This window comes from Ranitomeya variabilis, chromosome 1 (genome assembly GCF_051348905.1).
Source record: "Ranitomeya variabilis isolate aRanVar5 chromosome 1, aRanVar5.hap1, whole genome shotgun sequence".
Classification (NCBI taxonomy): domain Eukaryota; kingdom Metazoa; phylum Chordata; class Amphibia; order Anura; family Dendrobatidae; genus Ranitomeya; species Ranitomeya variabilis.
The window spans coordinates 911873932-911896360 of NC_135232.1; the positions used below are offsets into that span (position 1 = coordinate 911873932).

The 22429-nt window shown below is 47.8% G+C and overlaps 3 non-coding genes and 61 pseudogenes across 3 annotated transcripts; all 64 read right to left on the bottom strand.

Annotated features, from left to right (window-relative positions):
• Positions 1 to 73: 73 nt before the first annotated feature.
• On the bottom strand, positions 74 to 247 carry LOC143801594 (U2 spliceosomal RNA; annotated as a pseudogene).
• Positions 248 to 445: 198 nt separating this feature from the next.
• Positions 446 to 597, bottom strand: LOC143796233 (U2 spliceosomal RNA; annotated as a pseudogene).
• Positions 598 to 773: 176 nt separating this feature from the next.
• LOC143794800 (U2 spliceosomal RNA) lies at positions 774 to 947 on the bottom strand (annotated as a pseudogene).
• Positions 948 to 1123: 176 nt separating this feature from the next.
• LOC143797170 (U2 spliceosomal RNA) lies at positions 1124 to 1297 on the bottom strand (annotated as a pseudogene).
• A 176-nt stretch (positions 1298 to 1473) lies between these two features.
• On the bottom strand, positions 1474 to 1647 carry LOC143795636 (U2 spliceosomal RNA; annotated as a pseudogene).
• Positions 1648 to 1785: 138 nt separating this feature from the next.
• On the bottom strand, positions 1786 to 1997 carry LOC143794639 (U2 spliceosomal RNA; annotated as a pseudogene).
• Positions 1998 to 2156: 159 nt separating this feature from the next.
• Positions 2157 to 2346, bottom strand: LOC143794850 (U2 spliceosomal RNA). Its single transcript, XR_013220433.1, has one exon. It is a non-coding gene; the product is annotated as a U2 spliceosomal RNA (small nuclear RNA).
• Positions 2347 to 2521: 175 nt separating this feature from the next.
• On the bottom strand, positions 2522 to 2696 carry LOC143796783 (U2 spliceosomal RNA; annotated as a pseudogene).
• Positions 2697 to 2872: 176 nt separating this feature from the next.
• LOC143795076 (U2 spliceosomal RNA) lies at positions 2873 to 3046 on the bottom strand (annotated as a pseudogene).
• Positions 3047 to 3222: 176 nt separating this feature from the next.
• Positions 3223 to 3393, bottom strand: LOC143797394 (U2 spliceosomal RNA; annotated as a pseudogene).
• A 176-nt stretch (positions 3394 to 3569) lies between these two features.
• On the bottom strand, positions 3570 to 3743 carry LOC143796640 (U2 spliceosomal RNA; annotated as a pseudogene).
• A 176-nt stretch (positions 3744 to 3919) lies between these two features.
• On the bottom strand, positions 3920 to 4093 carry LOC143795077 (U2 spliceosomal RNA; annotated as a pseudogene).
• Positions 4094 to 4269: 176 nt separating this feature from the next.
• Positions 4270 to 4443, bottom strand: LOC143795078 (U2 spliceosomal RNA; annotated as a pseudogene).
• Positions 4444 to 4619: 176 nt separating this feature from the next.
• LOC143797395 (U2 spliceosomal RNA) lies at positions 4620 to 4790 on the bottom strand (annotated as a pseudogene).
• Positions 4791 to 4966: 176 nt separating this feature from the next.
• Positions 4967 to 5140, bottom strand: LOC143796641 (U2 spliceosomal RNA; annotated as a pseudogene).
• Positions 5141 to 5316: 176 nt separating this feature from the next.
• On the bottom strand, positions 5317 to 5490 carry LOC143795079 (U2 spliceosomal RNA; annotated as a pseudogene).
• A 176-nt stretch (positions 5491 to 5666) lies between these two features.
• LOC143795080 (U2 spliceosomal RNA) lies at positions 5667 to 5840 on the bottom strand (annotated as a pseudogene).
• Positions 5841 to 6016: 176 nt separating this feature from the next.
• On the bottom strand, positions 6017 to 6190 carry LOC143795081 (U2 spliceosomal RNA; annotated as a pseudogene).
• Positions 6191 to 6365: 175 nt separating this feature from the next.
• LOC143801424 (U2 spliceosomal RNA) lies at positions 6366 to 6539 on the bottom strand (annotated as a pseudogene).
• A 159-nt stretch (positions 6540 to 6698) lies between these two features.
• LOC143797342 (U2 spliceosomal RNA) lies at positions 6699 to 6886 on the bottom strand. The gene has a single exon (XR_013220457.1). It is a non-coding gene; the product is annotated as a U2 spliceosomal RNA (small nuclear RNA).
• Positions 6887 to 7062: 176 nt separating this feature from the next.
• LOC143796642 (U2 spliceosomal RNA) lies at positions 7063 to 7236 on the bottom strand (annotated as a pseudogene).
• Positions 7237 to 7412: 176 nt separating this feature from the next.
• LOC143795082 (U2 spliceosomal RNA) lies at positions 7413 to 7586 on the bottom strand (annotated as a pseudogene).
• A 176-nt stretch (positions 7587 to 7762) lies between these two features.
• LOC143795083 (U2 spliceosomal RNA) lies at positions 7763 to 7936 on the bottom strand (annotated as a pseudogene).
• Positions 7937 to 8111: 175 nt separating this feature from the next.
• On the bottom strand, positions 8112 to 8285 carry LOC143794364 (U2 spliceosomal RNA; annotated as a pseudogene).
• Positions 8286 to 8461: 176 nt separating this feature from the next.
• LOC143794342 (U2 spliceosomal RNA) lies at positions 8462 to 8635 on the bottom strand (annotated as a pseudogene).
• A 176-nt stretch (positions 8636 to 8811) lies between these two features.
• On the bottom strand, positions 8812 to 8985 carry LOC143797171 (U2 spliceosomal RNA; annotated as a pseudogene).
• A 176-nt stretch (positions 8986 to 9161) lies between these two features.
• Positions 9162 to 9335, bottom strand: LOC143796034 (U2 spliceosomal RNA; annotated as a pseudogene).
• A 138-nt stretch (positions 9336 to 9473) lies between these two features.
• Positions 9474 to 9685, bottom strand: LOC143794640 (U2 spliceosomal RNA; annotated as a pseudogene).
• Positions 9686 to 9882: 197 nt separating this feature from the next.
• Positions 9883 to 10034, bottom strand: LOC143801622 (U2 spliceosomal RNA; annotated as a pseudogene).
• Positions 10035 to 10209: 175 nt separating this feature from the next.
• Positions 10210 to 10384, bottom strand: LOC143796784 (U2 spliceosomal RNA; annotated as a pseudogene).
• Positions 10385 to 10560: 176 nt separating this feature from the next.
• LOC143797355 (U2 spliceosomal RNA) lies at positions 10561 to 10731 on the bottom strand (annotated as a pseudogene).
• Positions 10732 to 10907: 176 nt separating this feature from the next.
• On the bottom strand, positions 10908 to 11081 carry LOC143796712 (U2 spliceosomal RNA; annotated as a pseudogene).
• A 176-nt stretch (positions 11082 to 11257) lies between these two features.
• Positions 11258 to 11431, bottom strand: LOC143795085 (U2 spliceosomal RNA; annotated as a pseudogene).
• Positions 11432 to 11607: 176 nt separating this feature from the next.
• Positions 11608 to 11781, bottom strand: LOC143795086 (U2 spliceosomal RNA; annotated as a pseudogene).
• Positions 11782 to 11957: 176 nt separating this feature from the next.
• On the bottom strand, positions 11958 to 12131 carry LOC143794751 (U2 spliceosomal RNA; annotated as a pseudogene).
• A 175-nt stretch (positions 12132 to 12306) lies between these two features.
• On the bottom strand, positions 12307 to 12480 carry LOC143801595 (U2 spliceosomal RNA; annotated as a pseudogene).
• Positions 12481 to 12678: 198 nt separating this feature from the next.
• LOC143796234 (U2 spliceosomal RNA) lies at positions 12679 to 12830 on the bottom strand (annotated as a pseudogene).
• Positions 12831 to 13006: 176 nt separating this feature from the next.
• On the bottom strand, positions 13007 to 13180 carry LOC143794801 (U2 spliceosomal RNA; annotated as a pseudogene).
• Positions 13181 to 13356: 176 nt separating this feature from the next.
• On the bottom strand, positions 13357 to 13530 carry LOC143797172 (U2 spliceosomal RNA; annotated as a pseudogene).
• Positions 13531 to 13706: 176 nt separating this feature from the next.
• On the bottom strand, positions 13707 to 13880 carry LOC143796736 (U2 spliceosomal RNA; annotated as a pseudogene).
• A 138-nt stretch (positions 13881 to 14018) lies between these two features.
• Positions 14019 to 14230, bottom strand: LOC143794641 (U2 spliceosomal RNA; annotated as a pseudogene).
• A 197-nt stretch (positions 14231 to 14427) lies between these two features.
• LOC143801578 (U2 spliceosomal RNA) lies at positions 14428 to 14579 on the bottom strand (annotated as a pseudogene).
• Positions 14580 to 14754: 175 nt separating this feature from the next.
• LOC143796785 (U2 spliceosomal RNA) lies at positions 14755 to 14929 on the bottom strand (annotated as a pseudogene).
• Positions 14930 to 15105: 176 nt separating this feature from the next.
• LOC143795087 (U2 spliceosomal RNA) lies at positions 15106 to 15279 on the bottom strand (annotated as a pseudogene).
• A 176-nt stretch (positions 15280 to 15455) lies between these two features.
• LOC143797396 (U2 spliceosomal RNA) lies at positions 15456 to 15626 on the bottom strand (annotated as a pseudogene).
• A 176-nt stretch (positions 15627 to 15802) lies between these two features.
• LOC143796643 (U2 spliceosomal RNA) lies at positions 15803 to 15976 on the bottom strand (annotated as a pseudogene).
• A 176-nt stretch (positions 15977 to 16152) lies between these two features.
• On the bottom strand, positions 16153 to 16326 carry LOC143794715 (U2 spliceosomal RNA; annotated as a pseudogene).
• Positions 16327 to 16502: 176 nt separating this feature from the next.
• LOC143795637 (U2 spliceosomal RNA) lies at positions 16503 to 16676 on the bottom strand (annotated as a pseudogene).
• A 176-nt stretch (positions 16677 to 16852) lies between these two features.
• Positions 16853 to 17026, bottom strand: LOC143795088 (U2 spliceosomal RNA; annotated as a pseudogene).
• A 176-nt stretch (positions 17027 to 17202) lies between these two features.
• On the bottom strand, positions 17203 to 17376 carry LOC143795639 (U2 spliceosomal RNA; annotated as a pseudogene).
• Positions 17377 to 17552: 176 nt separating this feature from the next.
• LOC143795090 (U2 spliceosomal RNA) lies at positions 17553 to 17726 on the bottom strand (annotated as a pseudogene).
• A 175-nt stretch (positions 17727 to 17901) lies between these two features.
• On the bottom strand, positions 17902 to 18075 carry LOC143801425 (U2 spliceosomal RNA; annotated as a pseudogene).
• Positions 18076 to 18273: 198 nt separating this feature from the next.
• On the bottom strand, positions 18274 to 18425 carry LOC143796045 (U2 spliceosomal RNA; annotated as a pseudogene).
• Positions 18426 to 18601: 176 nt separating this feature from the next.
• On the bottom strand, positions 18602 to 18775 carry LOC143797173 (U2 spliceosomal RNA; annotated as a pseudogene).
• A 176-nt stretch (positions 18776 to 18951) lies between these two features.
• Positions 18952 to 19125, bottom strand: LOC143795640 (U2 spliceosomal RNA; annotated as a pseudogene).
• A 138-nt stretch (positions 19126 to 19263) lies between these two features.
• Positions 19264 to 19475, bottom strand: LOC143794642 (U2 spliceosomal RNA; annotated as a pseudogene).
• A 159-nt stretch (positions 19476 to 19634) lies between these two features.
• LOC143801636 (U2 spliceosomal RNA) lies at positions 19635 to 19824 on the bottom strand. Its single transcript, XR_013220931.1, has one exon. It is a non-coding gene; the product is annotated as a U2 spliceosomal RNA (small nuclear RNA).
• Positions 19825 to 19999: 175 nt separating this feature from the next.
• On the bottom strand, positions 20000 to 20174 carry LOC143796786 (U2 spliceosomal RNA; annotated as a pseudogene).
• A 176-nt stretch (positions 20175 to 20350) lies between these two features.
• On the bottom strand, positions 20351 to 20524 carry LOC143795091 (U2 spliceosomal RNA; annotated as a pseudogene).
• Positions 20525 to 20700: 176 nt separating this feature from the next.
• Positions 20701 to 20871, bottom strand: LOC143797397 (U2 spliceosomal RNA; annotated as a pseudogene).
• Positions 20872 to 21047: 176 nt separating this feature from the next.
• On the bottom strand, positions 21048 to 21221 carry LOC143796644 (U2 spliceosomal RNA; annotated as a pseudogene).
• Positions 21222 to 21397: 176 nt separating this feature from the next.
• On the bottom strand, positions 21398 to 21571 carry LOC143795092 (U2 spliceosomal RNA; annotated as a pseudogene).
• Positions 21572 to 21768: 197 nt separating this feature from the next.
• LOC143795887 (U2 spliceosomal RNA) lies at positions 21769 to 21921 on the bottom strand (annotated as a pseudogene).
• A 176-nt stretch (positions 21922 to 22097) lies between these two features.
• LOC143795093 (U2 spliceosomal RNA) lies at positions 22098 to 22271 on the bottom strand (annotated as a pseudogene).
• Between the last annotated feature and the right edge of the window lie 158 nt (positions 22272 to 22429).

Below are 22429 nucleotides of genomic sequence, written 5' to 3' on the forward strand. Positions count from 1 at the left end.
CTGGATGCTCTATCGATGACAGTTCTGCGGTGTGCATGTGTTCAAGCTGTGCGCAACGCGTTTTGAATCTGCATAACCACACCCTCCATCCCCGTGAAGGTTCCGTGCGACAAAGCAAGCTCCATTTCCAGCTCCCTGTTCCAAAAATCCATTTAATATATGGTCCCCAAATAGGGGACGTATCAGATATTAAACTAATAAGAACAGACACTACACTTGATCTTGAGCCATTTGGCCAAGAAGAGATGATCAGAAATGGTTTGCCACTTGGGCCGCACCAAGGCCTACAACCGACACCCACTGTGGAGACGTAGCAAAAGATTGCCGCAGGGAAGACATTTCCAGAAACTCTGGATGCTCTGTCGATGACAGTTCTGCGGTGTGCATGTGTTCAAGCTGTGCGCAACGCGTTTTGAATCTGCATAACCACACCCTTCATCCCCGTGAAGGTTCCGTGTGACAAAGCAAGCTCCATTTCCAGCTCCCTGTTCCAAAAATCCATTTAATGTATGGTCCCCAAATAGGGGACGTATCAGATATTAAACTAATAAGAACAGACACTACGCTTGATCTTGAGCCATTTGGCCGAGAAGAAATGATCAGAAATGGTTTGCCACTTGGGCCGCACCAAGGCCTACAACCGACATCCACTGTGGAGACGTAGCAAAAGATTGCCGCAGGGAAGACATTTCCAGAAACTCTGGATGCTCTGTCGATGACAGTTCTGCGGTGTGCATGTGTTCAAGCTGTGCGCAACGCGTTTTGAATCTGCATAACCACACCCTCCATCCCCGTGAAGGTTCCGTGTGACAAAGCAAGCTCCATTTCCAGCTCCCAGTTCCAAAAATCCATTTAATATATGGTCCCCAAATAGGGGACGTATCAGATATTAAACTAATAAGAACAGACACTACGCTTGATCTTGAGCCATTTGGCCGAGAAGAGATGATCAGAAATGGTTTGCCACTTGGGCCGCACCAAGGCCTACAACCGACACCCACTGTGGAGACGTAGCAAAAGATTGCCGCAGGAAAGACATTTCCAGAAACTCTGGATGCTCTATCGATGACAGTTCTGCGGTGTGCATGTGTTCAAGCTGTGCACAATGCGTTTTGAATCTGCATAACCACACCCTCCATCCCCGTGAAGGTTCCGTGTGACAAAGCAAGCTCCATTTCCAGCTCCCTGTTCCAAAAATCCATTTAATATATGGTCCCCAAATAAGGGACGTATCAGATATTAAACTAATAAGAACAGACACTACGCTTCATCTTGAGCCATTTGGCCGAGAAGAGATGATCAAAAATGGTTTGCCACTTGGGCCGCACCAAGGCCTACAACCGACACCCACTGTGGAGACGTAGCAAAAGATTGCCGCAGGGAAGACATTTCCAGAAACTCTGGATGCTCTGTCGATGACAGTTCTGCGGTGTGCATGTGTTCAAGCTGTGCGCAATGCGTTTTGAATCTGCATAACCACACCCTCCATCCCCGTGAAGGTTCCGTGTGACAAAGCAAGCTCCATTTCCAGCTCCCTGTTCCAAAAATCCATTTAATATATGGTCCCCAAATAGGGGACGTATCAGATATTAAACTAATAAGAACAGACACTACGCTTGATCTTGAGCCATTTGGCCAAGAAGAGATGATCAGAAATGGTTTGCCACTTGGGCCGCACCAAGGCCTACAACCGACACCCACTGTGGAGACATAGCAAAAGATTGCCGCAGGGAAGACATTTCCAGAAACTCTGGATGATCTGTCGATGACAGTTCTGCGGTGTGCATGTGTTCAAGCTGTGTGAAACGCGTTTTGAATCTGCATAACCACACCCTCCACCCCCGTGATGGTTCCGTGCGACAAAGCAAGCTCCATTTCCAGCTCCCTGTTCCAAAAATCCATTTAATATATGGTCCCCAAATAGGGGACGTATCAGATATTAAACTAATAAGAACAGACACTACGCTTGATCTTGAGCCATTTGGCCGAGAAGAGATGATCAGAAATGGTTTGCCACTTGGGCCGCACCAAGGCCTACAACCGACATCCACTGTGAGACGTAGCAAAAGATTGCCGCAGGGAAGACATTTCCAGAAACTCTGGATGCTCTATCGATGACAGTTCTGCGGTGTGCATGTGTTCAAGCTGTGCGCAACGCGTTTTGAATCTGCATAACCACACCCTCCATCCCCGTGAAGGATCCGTGCGACAAAGCAAGCTCCATTTCCAGCTGCATGTTCCAAAAATCCATTTAATATATGGTCCCCAAATAGGGGACGTATCAGATATTAAACTAATAGGAACAGACACTACACTTGATCTTGAGCCATTTGGCCGAGAAGAGATGATCAGAAATGGTTTGCCACTTGGGCTGCACCAAGGCCTACAACCGACACCCACTGTGGAGACGTAGCAAAAGATTGCCGCAGGGAAGACATTTCCAGAAACTCTGGATGATCTGTCGATGACAGTTCTGCGGTGTGCATGTGTTCAAGCTGTGCGCAACGCGTTTTGAATCTGCATAACCACACCCTCCACCCCCGTGATGGTTCCGTGCGACAAAGCAAGCTCCATTTCCAGCTCCCTGTTCCAAAAATCCATTTAATATATGGTCCCAAAATAGGGGACGTATCAGATATTAAACTAATAAGAACAGACACTACGCTTGATCTTGAGCCATTTGGCCGAGAAGAGATGATCAGAAATGATTTGCCACTTGGGCCGCACCAAGGCCTACAACCGACACCCACTGTGGAGACGTAGCAAAAGATTGCCGCAGGGAAGACATTTCCAGAAACTCTGGATGCTCTGTCGATGACAGTTCTGCGGTGTGCATGTGTTCAAGCTGTGCGCAACGCGTTTTGAATCTGCATAACCACACCCTCCATCCCCGTGAAGGTTCCGTGTGACAAAGCAAGCTCCATTTCCAGCTCCCTGTTCCAAAAATCCATTTAATATATGGTCCCCAAATAGGGGACGTATCAGATATTAAACTAATAAGAACAGACACTACGCTTGATCTTGAGCCATTTGGCCGAGAAGAGATGATCAGAAATGGTTTGCCACTTGGGCCGCACCAAGGCCTACAACCGACACCCACTGTGGAGACGTAGCAAAAGATTGCCGCAGGGAAGACATTTCCAGAAACTCTGGATGCTCTGTCGATGACAGTTCTGCGGTGTGCATGTGTTCAAGCTGTGCGCGACGCGTTTTGAATCTGCATAACCACACCCTCCATCCCCGTGAAGGTTCCGTGTGACAAAGCAAGCTCCATTTCCAGCTCCCTGTTCCAAAAATCCATGTAATATATGGTCCCCAAATAGGGGACGTATCAGATATTAAACTAATAACAGACACTACGCTTGATCTTGATCCATTTGGCTGAGAAGAGATGATCAGAAATGGTTTGCCACTTGGGCCGCACCAAGGCCTACAACCGACACCCACTGTTAAGACGTAGCAAAAGATTGCCGCAGGGAAGACATTTCCAGAAACTCTGGATGCTCTGTCGATGACAGTTCTGCGGTGTGCATGTGTTCAAGCTGTGCGCAACGCGTTTTGAATCTGCATAACCACACCCTCCATCCCTGTGAAGGTTCCGTGTGACAAAGCAAGCTCCATTTCCAGCTCCCTGTTCCAAAAATCCATTTAATATATGGTCCCCAAATAGGGGACGTAACAGATATTAAACTAATAAGAACAGACACTACGCTTGATCTTGAGCCATTTGGCCGAGAAGAGATGATCAGAAATGGTTTGCCACTTGGGCCGCACCAAGGCCTACAACCGACACCCACTGTGGAGACGTAGCAAAAGATTGCCGCAGGGAAGACATTTCCAGAAACTCTGGATGCTCTGTCGACGACAGTTCTGCGGTGTGCATGTGTTCAAGCTGTGCGCAACGCGTTTTGAATCTGCATAACCACACCCTCCATCCCCGTGAAGGTTCCGTGTGACAAAGCAAGCTCCATTTCCAGCTCCCTGTTCCAAAAATCCATTTAATATATGGTCCCCAAATAGGGGACGTATCAGATATTAAACTAATAAGAACAGACACTACGCTTGATCTTGAGCCATTTGGCCGAGAAGAGATGATCAGAAATGGTTTGCCACTTGGGCCGCACCAAGGCCTACAACCGACACCCACTGTGGAGACGTAGCAAAAGATTGCCGCAGGGAAGACATTTCCAGAAACTCTGGATGCTCTGTCGATGACAGTTCTGCGGTGTGCATGTGTTCAAGCTGTGTGCAACGCATTTTGAATCTGCATAACCACACCCTCCATCCCCGTGAAGGTTCCGTGTGACAAAGCAAGCTCCATTTCCAGCTCCCTGTTCCAAAAATCCATTTAATATATGGTCCCCAAATAGGGGACGTATCAGATATTAAACTAATAAGAACAGACACTACGCTTGATCTTGAGCCATTTGGCCGAGAAGAGATGATCAGAAATGGTTTGCCACTTGGGCCGCACCAAGGCCTACAACCGACACCCACTGTGGAGACGTAGCAAAAGATTGCCGCAGGGAAGACATTTCCAGAAACTCTGGATGCTCTGTCGATGACAGTTCTGCGGTGTGCATGTGTTCAAGCTGTGCGCGACGCGTTTTGAATCTGCATAACCACACCCTCCATCCCCGTGAAGGTTCCGTGTGACAAAGCAAGCTCCATTTCCAGCTCCCTGTTCCAAAAATCCATGTAATATATGGTCCCCAAATAGGGGACGTATCAGATATTAAACTAATAACAGACACTACGCTTGATCTTGATCCATTTGGCTGAGAAGAGATGATCAGAAATGGTTTGCCACTTGGGCCGCACCAAGGCCTACAACCGACACCCACTGTTAAGACGTAGCAAAAGATTGCCGCAGGGAAGACATTTCCAGAAACTCTGGATGCTCTGTCGATGACAGTTCTGCGGTGTGCATGTGTTCAAGCTGTGCGCAACGCGTTTTGAATCTGCATAACCACACCCTCCATCCCTGTGAAGGTTCCGTGTGACAAAGCAAGCTCCATTTCCAGCTCCCTGTTCCAAAAATCCATTTAATATATGGTCCCCAAATAGGGGACGTAACAGATATTAAACTAATAAGAACAGACACTACGCTTGATCTTGAGCCATTTGGCCGAGAAGAGATGATCAGAAATGGTTTGCCACTTGGGCCGCACCAAGGCCTACAACCGACACCCACTGTGGAGACGTAGCAAAAGATTGCCGCAGGGAAGACATTTCCAGAAACTCTGGATGCTCTGTCGACGACAGTTCTGCGGTGTGCATGTGTTCAAGCTGTGCGCAACGCGTTTTGAATCTGCATAACCACACCCTCCATCCCCGTGAAGGTTCCGTGTGACAAAGCAAGCTCCATTTCCAGCTCCCTGTTCCAAAAATCCATTTAATATATGGTCCCCAAATAGGGGACGTATCAGATATTAAACTAATAAGAACAGACACTACGCTTGATCTTGAGCCATTTGGCCGAGAAGAGATGATCAGAAATGGTTTGCCACTTGGGCCGCACCAAGGCCTACAACCGACACCCACTGTGGAGACGTAGCAAAAGATTGCCGCAGGGAAGACATTTCCAGAAACTCTGGATGCTCTGTCGATGACAGTTCTGCGGTGTGCATGTGTTCAAGCTGTGTGCAACGCATTTTGAATCTGCATAACCACACCCTCCATCCCCGTGAAGGTTCCGTGTGACAAAGCAAGCTCCATTTCCAGCTCCCTGTTCCAAAAATCCATTTAATATATGGTCCCCAAATAGGGGACGTATCAGATATTAAACTAATAAGAACAGACACTACGCTTGATCTTGAGCCATTTGGCCGAGAAGAGATGATCAGAAATGGTTTGCCACTTGGGCCGCACCAAGGCCTACAACCGACACCAACTGTGGAGACGTAGCAAAAGATTGCCGCAGGGAAGACATTTCCAGAAACTCTGGATGCTCTGTCGATGACAGTTCTGCGGTGTGCATGTGTTCAAGCTGTGCGCAACGCGTTTTGAATCTGCATAACCACACCCTCCATCCCCGTGAAGGTTCCGTGTGACAAAGCAAGCTCCATTTCCAGCTCCCTGTTCCAAAAATCCATTTAATATATGGTCCCCAAATAGGGGACGTATCAGATATTAAACTAATAAGAACAGACACTACGCTTGATCTTGAGCCATTTGGCCGAGAAGAGATGATCAGAAATGGTTTGCCACTTGGGCCGCACCAAGGCCTACAACCGACATCCACTGTGAGACGTAGCAAAAGATTGCCGCAGGGAAGACATTTCCAGAAACTCTGGATGCTCTATCGATGACAGTTCTGCGGTGTGCATGTGTTCAAGCTGTGCGCAACGCGTTTTGAATCTGCATAACCACACCCTCCATCCCTGTGAAGGTTCCGTGCGACAAAGCAAGCTCCATTTCCAGCTCCCTGTTCCAAAAATCCATTTAATATATGGTCCCCAAATAGGGGACGTATCAGATATTAAACTAATAAGAACAGACACTACACTTGATCTTGAGCCATTTGGCCGAGAAGAGATGATCAGAAATGGTTTGCCACTTGGGCCGCACCAAGGCCTACAACCGACACCCACTGTGGAGACGTAGCAAAAGATTGCCGCAGGGAAGACATTTCCAGAAACTCTGGATGCTCTGTCGATGACAGTTCTGCGGTGTGCATGTGTTCAAGCTGTGCGCAACGCGTTTTGAACCTGCATAACCACACCCTCCATCCCCGTGAAGGTTCCGTGTGACAAAGCAAGCTCCATTTCCAGCTCCCTGTTCCAAAAATCCATGTAATATATGGTCCCCAAATAGGGGACATATCAGATATTAAACTAATAACAGACACTACGCTTGATCTTGATCCATTTGGCCGAGAAGAGATGATCAGAAATGGTTTGCCACTTGGGCCGCACCAAGGCCTACAACCGACACCCACTGTTAAGACGTAGCAAAAGATTGCCACAGGGAAGACATTTCCAGAAACTCTGGATGCTCTGTCGATGACAGTTCTGCGGTGTGCATGTGTTCAAGCTGTGCGCAACGCGTTTTGAATCTGCATAACCACACCCTCCATCCCTGTGAAGGTTCCGTGTGACAAAGCAAGCTCCATTTCCAGCTCCCTGTTCCAAAAATCCATTTAATATATGGTCCCCAAATAGGGGACGTAACAGATATTAAACTAATAAGAACAGACACTACGCTTGATCTTGAGCCATTTGGCCGAGAAGAGATGATCAGAAATGGTTTGCCACTTGGGCCGCACCAAGGCCTACAACCGACACCCACTGTGGAGACGTAGCAAAAGATTGCCGCAGGGAAGACATTTCCAGAAACTCTGGATGCTCTGTCGACGACAGTTCTGCGGTGTGCATGTGTTCAAGCTGTGCGCAACGCGTTTTGAATCTGCATAACCACACCCTCCATCCCCGTGAAGGTTCCGTGTGACAAAGCAAGCTCCATTTCCAGCTCCCTGTTCCAAAAATCCATTTAATATATGGTCCCCAAATAGGGGACGTATCAGATATTAAACTAATAAGAACAGACACTACGCTTGATCTTGAGCCATTTGGCCGAGAAGAGATGATCAGAAATGGTTTGCCACTTGGGCCGCACCAAGGCCTACAACCGACACCCACTGTGGAGACGTAGCAAAAGATTGCCGCAGGGAAGACATTTCCAGAAACTCTGGATGCTCTGTCGATGACAGTTCTGCGGTGTGCATGTGTTCAAGCTGTGTGCAACGCATTTTGAATCTGCATAACCACACCCTCCATCCCCGTGAAGGTTCCGTGTGACAAAGCAAGCTCCATTTCCAGCTCCCTGTTCCAAAAATCCATTTAATATATGGTCCCCAAATAGGGGACGTATCAGATATTAAACTAATAAGAACAGACACTACGCTTGATCTTGAGCCATTTGGCCGAGAAGAGATGATCAGAAATGGTTTGCCACTTGGGCCGCACCAAGGCCTACAACCGACATCCACTGTGAGACGTAGCAAAAGATTGCCGCAGGGAAGACATTTCCAGAAACTCTGGATGCTCTATCGATGACAGTTCTGCGGTGTGCATGTGTTCAAGCTGTGCGCAACGCGTTTTGAATCTGCATAACCACACCCTCCATCCCTGTGAAGGTTCCGTGCGACAAAGCAAGCTCCATTTCCAGCTCCCTGTTCCAAAAATCCATTTAATATATGGTCCCCAAATAGGGGACGTATCAGATATTAAACTAATAAGAACAGACACTACGCTTGATCTTGAGCCATTTGGCCGAGAAGAGATGATCAGAAATGGTTTGCCACTTGGGCCGCACCAAGGCCTACAACCGACATCCACTGTGGAGACGTAGCAAAAGATTGCCGCAGGGAAGACATTTCCAGAAACTCTGGATGCTCTATCGATGACAGTTCTGCGGTGTGCATGTGTTCAAGCTGTGCGCAACGCGTTTTGAATCTGCATAACCACACCCTCCATCCCTGTGAAGGTTCCGTGCGACAAAGCAAGCTCCATTTCCAGCTCCCAGTTCCAAAAATCCATTTAATATATGGTCCCCAAATAGGGGACGTATCAGATATTAAACTAATAAGAACAGACACTACGCTTGATCTTGAGCCATTTGGCCGAGAAGAGATGATCAGAAATGGTTTGCCACTTGGGCCGCACCAAGGCCTACAACCGACACCCACTGTGGAGACGTAGCAAAAGATTGCCGCAGGAAAGACATTTCCAGAAACTCTGGATGCTCTATCGATGACAGTTCTGCGGTGTGCATGTGTTCAAGCTGTGCACAATGCGTTTTGAATCTGCATAACCACACCCTCCATCCCCGTGAAGGTTCCGTGTGACAAAGCAAGCTCCATTTCCAGCTCCCTGTTCCAAAAATCCATTTAATATATGGTCCCCAAATAAGGGACGTATCAGATATTAAACTAATAAGAACAGACACTACGCTTCATCTTGAGCCATTTGGCCGAGAAGAGATGATCAAAAATGGTTTGCCACTTGGGCCGCACCAAGGCCTACAACCGACACCCTCTGTGGAGACGTAGCAAAAGATTGCCGCAGGGAAGACATTTCCAGAAACTCTGGATGCTCTGTCGATGACAGTTCTGCGGTGTGCATGTGTTCAAGCTGTGCGCAATGCGTTTTGAATCTGCATAACCACACCCTCCATCCCCGTGAAGGTTCCGTGTGACAAAGCAAGCTCCATTTCCAGCTCCCTGTTCCAAAAATCCATTTAATGTATGGTCCCCAAATAGGGGACGTATCAGATATTAAACTAATAAGAACAGACACTACGCTTGATCTTGAGCCATTTGGCCAAGAAGAGATGATCAGAAATGGTTTGCCACTTGGGCCGCACCAAGGCCTACAACCGACACCCACTATGGAGACATAGCAAAAGATTGCCGCAGGGAAGACATTTCCAGAAACTCTGGATGATCTGTCGATGACAGTTCTGCGGTGTGCATGTGTTCAAGCTGTGTGAAACGCGTTTTGAATCTGCATAACCACACCCTCCACCCCCGTGATGGTTCCGTGCGACAAAGCAAGCTCCATTTCCAGCTCCCTGTTCCAAAAATCCATTTAATATATGGTCCCCAAATAGGGGACGTATCAGATATTAAACTAATAAGAACAGACACTACGCTTGATCTTGAGCCATTTGGCCGAGAAGAGATGATCAGAAATGGTTTGCCACTTGGGCCGCACCAAGGCCTACAACCGACATCCACTGTGAGACGTAGCAAAAGATTGCCGCAGGGAAGACATTTCCAGAAACTCTGGATGCTCTATCGATGACAGTTCTGCGGTGTGCATGTGTTCAAGCTGTGCGCAACGCGTTTTGAATCTGCATAACCACACCCTCCATCCCCGTGAAGGTTCCGTGCGACAAAGCAAGCTCCATTTCCAGCTGCCTGTTCCAAAAATCCATTTAATATATGGTCCCCAAATAGGGGACGTATCAGATATTAAACTAATAAGAACAGACACTACACTTGATCTTGAGCCATTTGGCCGAGAAGAGATGATCAGAAATGGTTTGCCACTTGGGCCGCACCAAGGCCTACAACCGACACCCACTGTGGAGACGTAGCAAAAGATTGCCGCAGGGAAGACATTTCCAGAAACTCTGGATGATCTGTCGATGACAGTTCTGCGGTGTGCATGTGTTCAAGCTGTGCGCAACGCGTTTTGAATCTGCATAACCACACCCTCCACCCCCGTGATGGTTCCGTGCGACAAAGCAAGCTCCATTTCCAGCTCCCTGTTCCAAAAATCCATTTAATATATGGTCCCAAAATAGGGGACGTATCAGATATTAAACTAATAAGAACAGACACTACGCTTGATCTTGAGCCATTTGGCCGAGAAGAGATGATCAGAAATGATTTGCCACTTGGGCCGCACCAAGGCCTACAACCGACACCCACTGTGGAGACGTAGCAAAAGATTGCCGCAGGGAAGACATTTCCAGAAACTCTGGATGCTCTGTCGATGACAGTTCTGCGGTGTGCATGTGTTCAAGCTGTGCGCAACGCGTTTTGAATCTGCATAACCACACCCTCCATCCCCGTGAAGGTTCCGTGTGACAAAGCAAGCTCCATTTCCAGCTCCCTGTTCCAAAAATCCATGTAATATATGGTCCCCAAATAGGGGACATATCAGATATTAAACTAATAACAGACACTACGCTTGATCTTGATCCATTTGGCCGAGAAGAGATGATCAGAAATGGTTTGCCACTTGGGCCGCACCAAGGCCTACAACCGACACCCACTGTTAAGACGTAGCAAAAGATTGCCGCAGGGAAGACATTTCCAGAAACTCTGGATGCTCTGTCGATGACAGTTCTGCGGTGTGCATGTGTTCAAGCTGTGCGCAACGCGTTTTGAATCTGCATAACCACACCCTCCATCCCCGTGAAGGTTCCGTGTGACAAAGCAAGCTCCATTTCCAGCTCCCTGTTCCAAAAATCCATTTAATATATGGTCCCCAAATAGGGGACGTAACAGATATTAAACTAATAAGAACAGACACTACGCTTGATCTTGAGCCATTTGGCCGAGAAGAGATGATCAGAAATGGTTTGCCACTTGGGCCGCACCAAGGCCTACAACCGACACCCACTGTGGAGACGTAGCAAAAGATTGCCGCAGGGAAGACATTTCCAGAAACTCTGGATGCTCTGTCGACGACAGTTCTGCGGTGTGCATGTGTTCAAGCTGTGCGCAACGCGTTTTGAATCTGCATAACCACACCCTCCATCCCCGTGAAGGTTCCGTGTGACAAAGCAAGCTCCATTTCCAGCTCCCTGTTCCAAAAATCCATTTAATATATGGTCCCCAAATAGGGGACGTATCAGATATTAAACTAATAAGAACAGACACTACGCTTGATCTTGAGCCATTTGGCCGAGAAGAGATGATCAGAAATGGTTTGCCACTTGGGCCGCACCAAGGCCTACAACCGACACCCACTGTGGAGACGTAGCAAAAGATTGCCGCAGGGAAGACATTTCCAGAAACTCTGGATGCTCTGTCGATGACAGTTCTGCGGTGTGCATGTGTTCAAGCTGTGTGCAACGCATTTTGAATCTGCATAACCACACCCTCCATCCCCGTGAAGGTTCCGTGTGACAAAGCAAGCTCCATTTCCAGCTCCCTGTTCCAAAAATCCATTTAATATATGGTCCCCAAATAGGGGACGTATCAGATATTAAACTAATAAGAACAGACACTACGCTTGATCTTGAGCCATTTGGCCGAGAAGAGATGATCAGAAATGGTTTGCCACTTGGGCCGCACCAAGGCCTACAACCGACACCAACTGTGGAGACGTAGCAAAAGATTGCCGCAGGGAAGACATTTCCAGAAACTCTGGATGCTCTGTCGATGACAGTTCTGCGGTGTGCATGTGTTCAAGCTGTGCGCAACGCGTTTTGAATCTGCATAACCACACCCTCCATCCCCGTGAAGGTTCCGTGTGATAAAGCAAGCTCCATTTCCAGCTCCCTGTTCCAAAAATCCATTTAATATATGGTCCCCAAATAGGGGACGTATCAGATATTAAACTAATAAGAACAGACACTACGCTTGATCTTGAGCCATTTGGCCGAGAAGAGATGATCAGAAATGGTTTGCCACTTGGGCCGCACCAAGGCCTACAACCGACATCCACTGTGAGATGTAGCAAAAGATTGCCGCAGGGAAGACATTTCCAGAAACTCTGGATGCTCTATCGATGACAGTTCTGCGGTGTGCATGTGTTCAAGCTGTGCGCAACGCGTTTTGAATCTGCATAACCACACCCTCCATCCCCGTGAAGGTTCCGTGCGACAAAGCAAGCTCCATTTCCAGCTCCCTGTTCCAAAAATCCATTTAATATATGGTCCCCAAATAGGGGACGTATCAGATATTAAACTAATAAGAACAGACACTACACTTGATCTTGAGCCATTTGGCCAAGAAGAGATGATCAGAAATGGTTTGCCACTTGGGCCGCACCAAGGCCTACAACCGACACCCACTGTGGAGACGTAGCAAAAGATTGCCGCAGGGAAGACATTTCCAGAAACTCTGGATGCTCTGTCGATGACAGTTCTGCGGTGTGCATGTGTTCAAGCTGTGCGCAACGCGTTTTGAATCTGCATAACCACACCCTTCATCCCCGTGAAGGTTCCGTGTGACAAAGCAAGCTCCATTTCCAGCTCCCTGTTCCAAAAATCCATTTAATGTATGGTCCCCAAATAGGGGACGTATCAGATATTAAACTAATAAGAACAGACACTACGCTTGATCTTGAGCCATTTGGCCGAGAAGAAATGATCAGAAATGGTTTGCCACTTGGGCCGCACCAAGGCCTACAACCGACATCCACTGTGGAGACGTAGCAAAAGATTGCCGCAGGGAAGACATTTCCAGAAACTCTGGATGCTCTGTCGATGACAGTTCTGCGGTGTGCATGTGTTCAAGCTGTGCGCAACGCGTTTTGAATCTGCATAACCACACCCTCCATCCCCGTGAAGGTTCCGTGTGACAAAGCAAGCTCCATTTCCAGCTCCCAGTTCCAAAAATCCATTTAATATATGGTCCCCAAATAGGGGACGTATCAGATATTAAACTAATAAGAACAGACACTACGCTTGATCTTGAGCCATTTGGCCGAGAAGAGATGATCAGAAATGGTTTGCCACTTGGGCCGCACCAAGGCCTACAACCGACACCCACTGTGGAGACGTAGCAAAAGATTGCCGCAGGAAAGACATTTCCAGAAACTCTGGATGCTCTATCGATGACAGTTCTGCGGTGTGCATGTGTTCAAGCTGTGCACAATGCGTTTTGAATCTGCATAACCACACCCTCCATCCCCGTGAAGGTTCCGTGTGACAAAGCAAGCTCCATTTCCAGCTCCCTGTTCCAAAAATCCATTTAATATATGGTCCCCAAATAAGGGACGTATCAGATATTAAACTAATAAGAACAGACACTACGCTTCATCTTGAGCCATTTGGCCGAGAAGAGATGATCAAAAATGGTTTGCCACTTGGGCCGCACCAAGGCCTACAACCGACACCCACTGTGGAGACGTAGCAAAAGATTGCCGCAGGGAAGACATTTCCAGAAACTCTGGATGCTCTGTCGATGACAGTTCTGCGGTGTGCATGTGTTCAAGCTGTGCGCAATGCGTTTTGAATCTGCATAACCACACCCTCCATCCCCGTGAAGGTTCCGTGTGACAAAGCAAGCTCCATTTCCAGCTCCCTGTTCCAAAAATCCATTTAATATATGGTCCCCAAATAGGGGACGTATCAGATATTAAACTAATAAGAACAGACAGTACGCTTGATCTTGAGCCATTTGGCCAAGAAGAGATGATCAGAAATGGTTTGCCACTTGGGCCGCACCAAGGCCTACAACCGACACCCACTGTGGAGACATAGCAAAAGATTGCCGCAGGGAAGACATTTCCAGAAACTCTGGATGATCTGTCGATGACAGTTCTGCGGTGTGCATGTGTTCAAGCTGTGTGAAACGCGTTTTGAATCTGCATAACCACACCCTCCACCCCCGTGATGGTTCCGTGCGACAAAGCAAGCTCCATTTCCAGCTCCCTGTTCCAAAAATCCATTTAATATATGGTCCCCAAATAGGGGACGTATCAGATATTAAACTAATAAGAACAGACACTACGCTTGATCTTGAGCCATTTGGCCGAGAAGAGATGATCAGAAATGGTTTGCCACTTGGGCCGCACCAAGGCCTACAACCGACATCCACTGTGAGACGTAGCAAAAGATTGCCGCAGGGAAGACATTTCCAGAAACTCTGGATGCTCTATCGATGACAGTTCTGCGGTGTGCATGTGTTCAAGCTGTGCGCAACGCGTTTTGAATCTGCATAACCACACCCTCCATCCCCGTGAAGGTTCCGTGCGACAAAGCAAGCTCCATTTCCAGCTGCATGTTCCAAAAATCCATTTAATATATGGTCCCCAAATAGGGGACGTATCAGATATTAAACTAATAAGAACAGACACTACACTTGATCTTGAGCCATTTGGCCGAGAAGAGATGATCAGAAATGGTTTGCCACTTGGGCCGCACCAAGGCCTACAACCGACACCCACTGTGGAGACGTAGCAAAAGATTGCCGCAGGGAAGACATTTCCAGAAACTCTGGATGATCTGTCGATGACAGTTCTGCGGTGTGCATGTGTTCAAGCTGTGCGCAACGCGTTTTGAATCTGCATAACCACACCCTCCACCCCCGTGATGGTTCCGTGCGACAAAGCAAGCTCCATTTCCAGCTCCCTGTTCCAAAAATCCATTTAATATATGGTCCCAAAATAGGGGACGTATCAGATATTAAACTAATAAGAACAGACACTACGCTTGATCTTGAGCCATTTGGCCGAGAAGAGATGATCAGAAATGATTTGCCACTTGGGCCGCACCAAGGCCTACAACCGACACCCACTGTGGAGACGTAGCAAAAGATTGCCGCAGGGAAGACATTTCCAGAAACTCTGGATGCTCTGTCGATGACAGTTCTGCGGTGTGCATGTGTTCAAGCTGTGCGCAACGCGTTTTGAATCTGCATAACCACACCCTCCATCCCCGTGAAGGTTCCGTGTGACAAAGCAAGCTCCATTTCCAGCTCCCTGTTCCAAAAATCCATTTAATATATGGTCCCCAAATAGGGGACGTATCAGATATTAAACTAATAAGAACAGACACTACGCTTGATCTTGAGCCATTTGGCCGAGAAGAGATGATCAGAAATGGTTTGCCACTTGGGCCGCACCAAGGCCTACAACCGACACCCACTGTGGAGACGTAGCAAAAGATTGCCGCAGGGAAGACATTTCCAGAAACTCTGGATGCTCTGTCGATGACAGTTCTGCGGTGTGCATGTGTTCAAGCTGTGCGCAACGCGTTTTGAATCTGCATAACCACACCCTCCATCCCCGTGAAGGTTCCGTGTGACAAAGCAAGCTCCATTTCCAGCTCCCTGTTCCAAAAATCCATGTAATATATGGTCCCCAAATAGGGGACGTATCAGATATTAAACTAATAACAGACACTACGCTTGATCTTGATCCATTTGGCTGAGAAGAGATGATCAGAAATGGTTTGCCACTTGGGCCGCACCAAGGCCTACAACCGACACCCACTGTTAAGACGTAGCAAAAGATTGCCGCAGGGAAGACATTTCCAGAAACTCTGGATGCTCTGTCGATGACAGTTCTGCGGTGTGCATGTGTTCAAGCTGTGCGCAACGCGTTTTGAATCTGCATAACCACACCCTCCATCCCTGTGAAGGTTCCGTGTGACAAAGCAAGCTCCATTTCCAGCTCCCTGTTCCAAAAATCCATTTAATATATGGTCCCCAAATAGGGGACGTAACAGATATTAAACTAATAAGAACAGACACTACGCTTGATCTTGAGCCATTTGGCCGAGAAGAGATGATCAGAAATGGTTTGCCACTTGGGCCGCACCAAGGCCTACAACCGACACCCACTGTGGAGACGTAGCAAAAGATTGCCGCAGGGAAGACATTTCCAGAAACTCTGGATGCTCTGTCGACGACAGTTCTGCGGTGTGCATGTGTTCAAGCTGTGCGCAACGCGTTTTGAATCTGCATAACCACACCCTCCATCCCCGTGAAGGTTCTGTGTGACAAAGCAAGCTCCATTTCCAGCTCCCTGTTCCAAAAATCCATTTAATATATGGTCCCCAAATAGGGGACGTATCAGATATTAAACTAATAAGAACAGACACTACGCTTGATCTTGAGCCATTTGGCCGAGAAGAGATGATCAGAAATGGTTTGCCACTTGGGCCGCACCAAGGCCTACAACCGACACCCACTGTGGAGACGTAGCAAAAGATTGCCGCAGGGAAGACATTTCCAGAAACTCTGGATGCTCTGTCGATGACAGTTCTGCGGTGTGCATGTGTTCAAGCTGTGTGCAACGCATTTTGAATCTGCATAACCACACCCTCCATCCCCGTGAAGGTTCCGTGTGACAAAGCAAGCTCCATTTCCAGCTCCCTGTTCCAAAAATCCATTTAATATATGGTCCCCAAATAGGGGACGTATCAGATATTAAACTAATAAGAACAGACACTACGCTTGATCTTGAGCCATTTGGCCAAGAAGAGATGATCAGAAATGGTTTGCCACTTGGGCCGCACCAAGGCCTACAACCGACACCAACTGTGGAGACGTAGCAAAAGATTGCCGCAGGGAAGACATTTCCAGAAACTCTGGATGCTCTGTCGATGACAGTTCTGCGGTGTGCATGTGTTCAAGCTGTGCGCAACGCGTTTTGAATCTGCATAACCACACCCTCCATCCCCGTGAAGGTTCCGTGTGACAAAGCAAGCTCCATTTCCAGCTCCCTGTTCCAAAAATCCATTTAATATATGGTCCCCAAATAGGGGACGTATCAGATATTAAACTAATAAGAACAGACACTACGCTTGATCTTGAGCCATTTGGCCGAGAAGAGATGATCAGAAATGGTTTGCCACTTGGGCCGCACCAAGGCCTACAACCGACACCCACTGTGGAGACGTAGCAAAAGATTGCCGCAGGGAAGACATTTCCAGAAACTCTGGATGCTCTGTCGATGACAGTTCTGCGGTGTGCATGTGTTCAAGCTGTGTGCAACGCATTTTGAATCTGCATAACCACACCCTCCATCCCCGTGAAGGTTCCGTGTGACAAAGCAAGCTCCATTTCCAGCTCCCTGTTCCAAAAATCCATTTAATATATGGTCCCCAAATAGGGGACGTATCAGATATTAAACTAATAAGAACAGACACTACGCTTGATCTTGAGCCATTTGGCCAAGAAGAGATGATCAGAAATGGTTTGCCACTTGGGCCGCACCAAGGCCTACAACCGACACCAACTGTGGAGACGTAGCAAAAGATTGCCGCAGGGAAGACATTTCCAGAAACTCTGGATGCTCTGTCGATGACAGTTCTGCGGTGTGCATGTGTTCAAGCTGTGCGCAACGCGTTTTGAATCTGCATAACCACACCCTCCATCCCCGTGAAGGTTCCGTGTGACAAAGCAAGCTCCATTTCCAGCTCCCTGTTCCAAAAATCCATTTAATATATGGTCCCCAAATAGGGGACGTATCAGATATTAAACTAATAAGAACAGACACTACGCTTGATCTTGAGCCATTTGGCCGAGAAGAGATGATCAGAAATGGTTTGCCACTTGGGCCGCACCAAGGCCTACAACCGACATCCACTGTGAGACGTAGCAAAAGATTGCCGCAGGGAAGACATTTCCAGAAACTCTGGATGCTCTATCGATGACAGTTCTGCGGTGTGCATGTGTTCAAGCTGTGCGCAACGCGTTTTGAATCTGCATAACCACACCCTCCATCCCTGTGAAGGTTCCGTGCGACAAAGCAAGCTCCATTTCCAGCTCCCTGTTCCAAAAATCCATTTAATATATGGTCCCCAAATAGGGGACGTATCAGATATTAAACTAATAAGAACAGACACTACACTTGATCTTGAGCCATTTGGCCGAGAAGAGATGATCAGAAATGGTTTGCCACTTGGGCCGCACCAAGGCCTACAACCGACACCCACTGTGGAGACGTAGCAAAAGATTGCCGCAGGGAAGACATTTCCAGAAACTCTGGATGCTCTGTCGATGACAGTTCTGCGGTGTGCATGTGTTCAAGCTGTGCGCAACGCGTTTTGAATCTGCATAACCACACCCTTCATCCCCGTGAAGGTTCCGTGTGACAAAGCAAGCTCCATTTCCAGCTCCCTGTTCCAAAAATCCATTTAATGTATGGTCCCCAAATAGGGGACGTATCAGATATTAAACTAATAAGAACAGACACTACGCTTGATCTTGAGCCATTTGGCCGAGAAGAGATGATCAGAAATGGTTTGCCACTTGGGCCGCACCAAGGCCTACAACCGACACCCACTGTGGAGACGTAGCAAAAGATTGCCGCAGGAAAGACATTTCCAGAAACTCTGGATGCTCTATCGATGACAGTTCTGCGGTGTGCATGTGTTCAAGCTGTGCACAATGCGTTTTGAATCTGCATAACCACACCCTCCATCCCCGTGAAGGTTCCGTGTGACAAAGCAAGCTCCATTTCCAGCTCCCTGTTCCAAAAATCCATTTAATATATGGTCCCCAAATAAGGGACGTATCAGATATTAAACTAATAAGAACAGACACTACGCTTCATCTTGAGCCATTTGGCCGAGAAGAGATGATCAAAAATGGTTTGCCACTTGGGCCGCACCAAGGCCTACAACCGACACCCACTGTGGAGACGTAGCAAAAGATTGCCGCAGGGAAGACATTTCCAGAAACTCTGGATGCTCTGTCGATGACAGTTCTGCGGTGTGCATGTGTTCAAGCTGTGCGCAATGCGTTTTGAATCTGCATAACCACACCCTCCATCCCCGTGAAGGTTCCGTGTGACAAAGCAAGCTCCATTTCCAGCTCCCTGTTCCAAAAATCCATTTAATATATGGTCCCCAAATAGGGGACGTATCAGATATTAAACTAATAAGAACAGACACTACGCTTGATCTTGAGCCATTTGGCCAAGAAGAGATGATCAGAAATGGTTTGCCACTTGGGCCGCACCAAGGCCTACAACCGACACCCACTGTGGAGACATAGCAAAAGATTGCCGCAGGGAAGACATTTCCAGAAACTCTGGATGATCTGTCGATGACAGTTCTGCGGTGTGCATGTGTTCAAGCTGTGTGAAACGCGTTTTGAATCTGCATAACCACACCCTCCACCCCCGTGATGGTTCCGTGCGACAAAGCAAGCTCCATTTCCAGCTCCCTGTTCCAAAAATCCATTTAATATATGGTCCCCAAATAGGGGACGTATCAGATATTAAACTAATAAGAACAGACACTACGCTTGATCTTGAGCCATTTGGCCGAGAAGAGATGATCAGAAATGGTTTGCCACTTGGGCCGCACCAAGGCCTACAACCGACATCCACTGTGAGACGTAGCAAAAGATTGCCGCAGGGAAGACATTTCCAGAAACTCTGGATGCTCTATCGATGACAGTTCTGCGGTGTGCATGTGTTCAAGCTGTGCGCAACGCGTTTTGAATCTGCATAACCACACCCTCCATCCCCGTGAAGGATCCGTGCGACAAAGCAAGCTCCATTTCCAGCTGCATGTTCCAAAAATCCATTTAATATATGGTCCCCAAATAGGGGACGTATCAGATATTAAACTAATAAGAACAGACACTACACTTGATCTTGAGCCATTTGGCCGAGAAGAGATGATCAGAAATGGTTTGCCACTTGGGCCGCACCAAGGCCTACAACCGACACCCACTGTGGAGACGTAGCAAAAGATTGCCGCAGGGAAGACATTTCCAGAAACTCTGGATGATCTGTCGATGACAGTTCTGCGGTGTGCATGTGTTCAAGCTGTGCGCAACGCGTTTTGAATCTGCATAACCACACCCTCCACCCCCGTGATGGTTCCGTGCGACAAAGCAAGCTCCATTTCCAGCTCCCTGTTCCAAAAATCCATTTAATATATGGTCCCAAAATAGGGGACGTATCAGATATTAAACTAATAAGAACAGACACTACGCTTGATCTTGAGCCATTTGGCCGAGAAGAGATGATCAGAAATGATTTGCCACTTGGGCCGCACCAAGGCCTACAACCGACACCCACTGTGGAGACGTAGCAAAAGATTGCCGCAGGGAAGACATTTCCAGAAACTCTGGATGCTCTGTCGATGACAGTTCTGCGGTGTGCATGTGTTCAAGCTGTGCGCAACGCGTTTTGAATCTGCATAACCACACCCTCCATCCCCGTGAAGGTTCCGTGTGACAAAGCAAGCTCCATTTCCAGCTCCCTGTTCCAAAAATCCATTTAATATATGGTCCCCAAATAGGGGACGTATCAGATATTAAACTAATAAGAACAGACACTACGCTTGATCTTGAGCCATTTGGCCGAGAAGAGATGATCAGAAATGGTTTGCCACTTGGGCCGCACCAAGGCCTACAACCGACACCCACTGTGGAGACGTAGCAAAAGATTGCCGCAGGGAAGACATTTCCAGAAACTCTGGATGCTCTGTCGATGACAGTTCTGCGGTGTGCATGTGTTCAAGCTGTGCGCGACGCGTTTTGAATCTGCATAACCACACCCTCCATCCCCGTGAAGGTTCCGTGTGACAAAGCAAGCTCCATTTCCAGCTCCCTGTTCCAAAAATCCATGTAATATATGGTCCCCAAATAGGGGACGTATCAGATATTAAACTAATAACAGACACTACGCTTGATCTTGATCCATTTGGCTGAGAAGAGATGATCAGAAATGGTTTGCCACTTGGGCCGCACCAAGGCCTACAACCGACACCCACTGTTAAGACGTAGCAAAAGATTGCCGCAGGGAAGACATTTCCAGAAACTCTGGATGCTCTGTCGATGACAGTTCTGCGGTGTGCATGTGTTCAAGCTGTGCGCAACGCGTTTTGAATCTGCATAACCACACCCTCCATCCCTGTGAAGGTTCCGTGTGACAAAGCAAGCTCCATTTCCAGCTCCCTGTTCCAAAAATCCATTTAATATATGGTCCCCAAATAGGGGACGTAACAGATATTAAACTAATAAGAACAGACACTACGCTTGATCTTGAGCCATTTGGCCGAGAAGAGATGATCAGAAATGGTTTGCCACTTGGGCCGCACCAAGGCCTACAACCGACACCCACTGTGGAGACGTAGCAAAAGATTGCCGCAGGGAAGACATTTCCAGAAACTCTGGATGCTCTGTCGACGACAGTTCTGCGGTGTGCATGTGTTCAAGCTGTGCGCAACGCGTTTTGAATCTGCATAACCACACCCTCCATCCCCGTGAAGGTTCCGTGTGACAAAGCAAGCTCCATTTCCAGCTCCCTGTTCCAAAAATCCATTTAATATATGGTCCCCAAATAGGGGACGTATCAGATATTAAACTAATAAGAACAGACACTACGCTTGATCTTGAGCCATTTGGCCGAGAAGAGATGATCAGAAATGGTTTGCCACTTGGGCCGCACCAAGGCCTACAACCGACACCCACTGTGGAGACGTAGCAAAAGATTGCCGCAGGGAAGACATTTCCAGAAACTCTGGATGCTCTGTCGATGACAGTTCTGCGGTGTGCATGTGTTCAAGCTGTGTGCAACGCATTTTGAATCTGCATAACCACACCCTCCATCCCCGTGAAGTTTCCGTGTGACAAAGCAAGCTCCATTTCCAGCTCCCTGTTCCAAAAATCCATTTAATATATGGTCCCCAAATAGGGGACGTATCAGATATTAAACTAATAAGAACAGACACTACGCTTGATCTTGAGCCATTTGGCCGAGAAGAGATGATCAGAAATGGTTTGCCACTTGGGCCGCACCAAGGCCTACAACCGACACCAACTGTGGAGACGTAGCAAAAGATTGCCGCAGGGAAGACATTTCCAGAAACTCTGGATGCTCTGTCGATGACAGTTCTGCGGTGTGCATGTGTTCAAGCTGTGCGCAACGCGTTTTGAATCTGCATAACCACACCCTCCATCCCCGTGAAGGTTCCGTGTGACAAAGCAAGCTCCATTTCCAGCTCCCTGTTCCAAAAATCCATTTAATATATGGTCCCCAAATAGGGGACGTATCAGATATTAAACTAATAAGAACAGACACTACGCTTGATCTTGAGCCATTTGGCCGAGAAGAGATGATCAGAAATGGTTTGCCACTTGGGCCGCACCAAGGCCTACAACCGACATCCACTGTGAGACGTAGCAAAAGATTGCCGCAGGGAAGACATTTCCAGAAACTCTGGATGCTCTATCGATGACAGTTCTGCGGTGTGCATGTGTTCAAGCTGTGCGCAA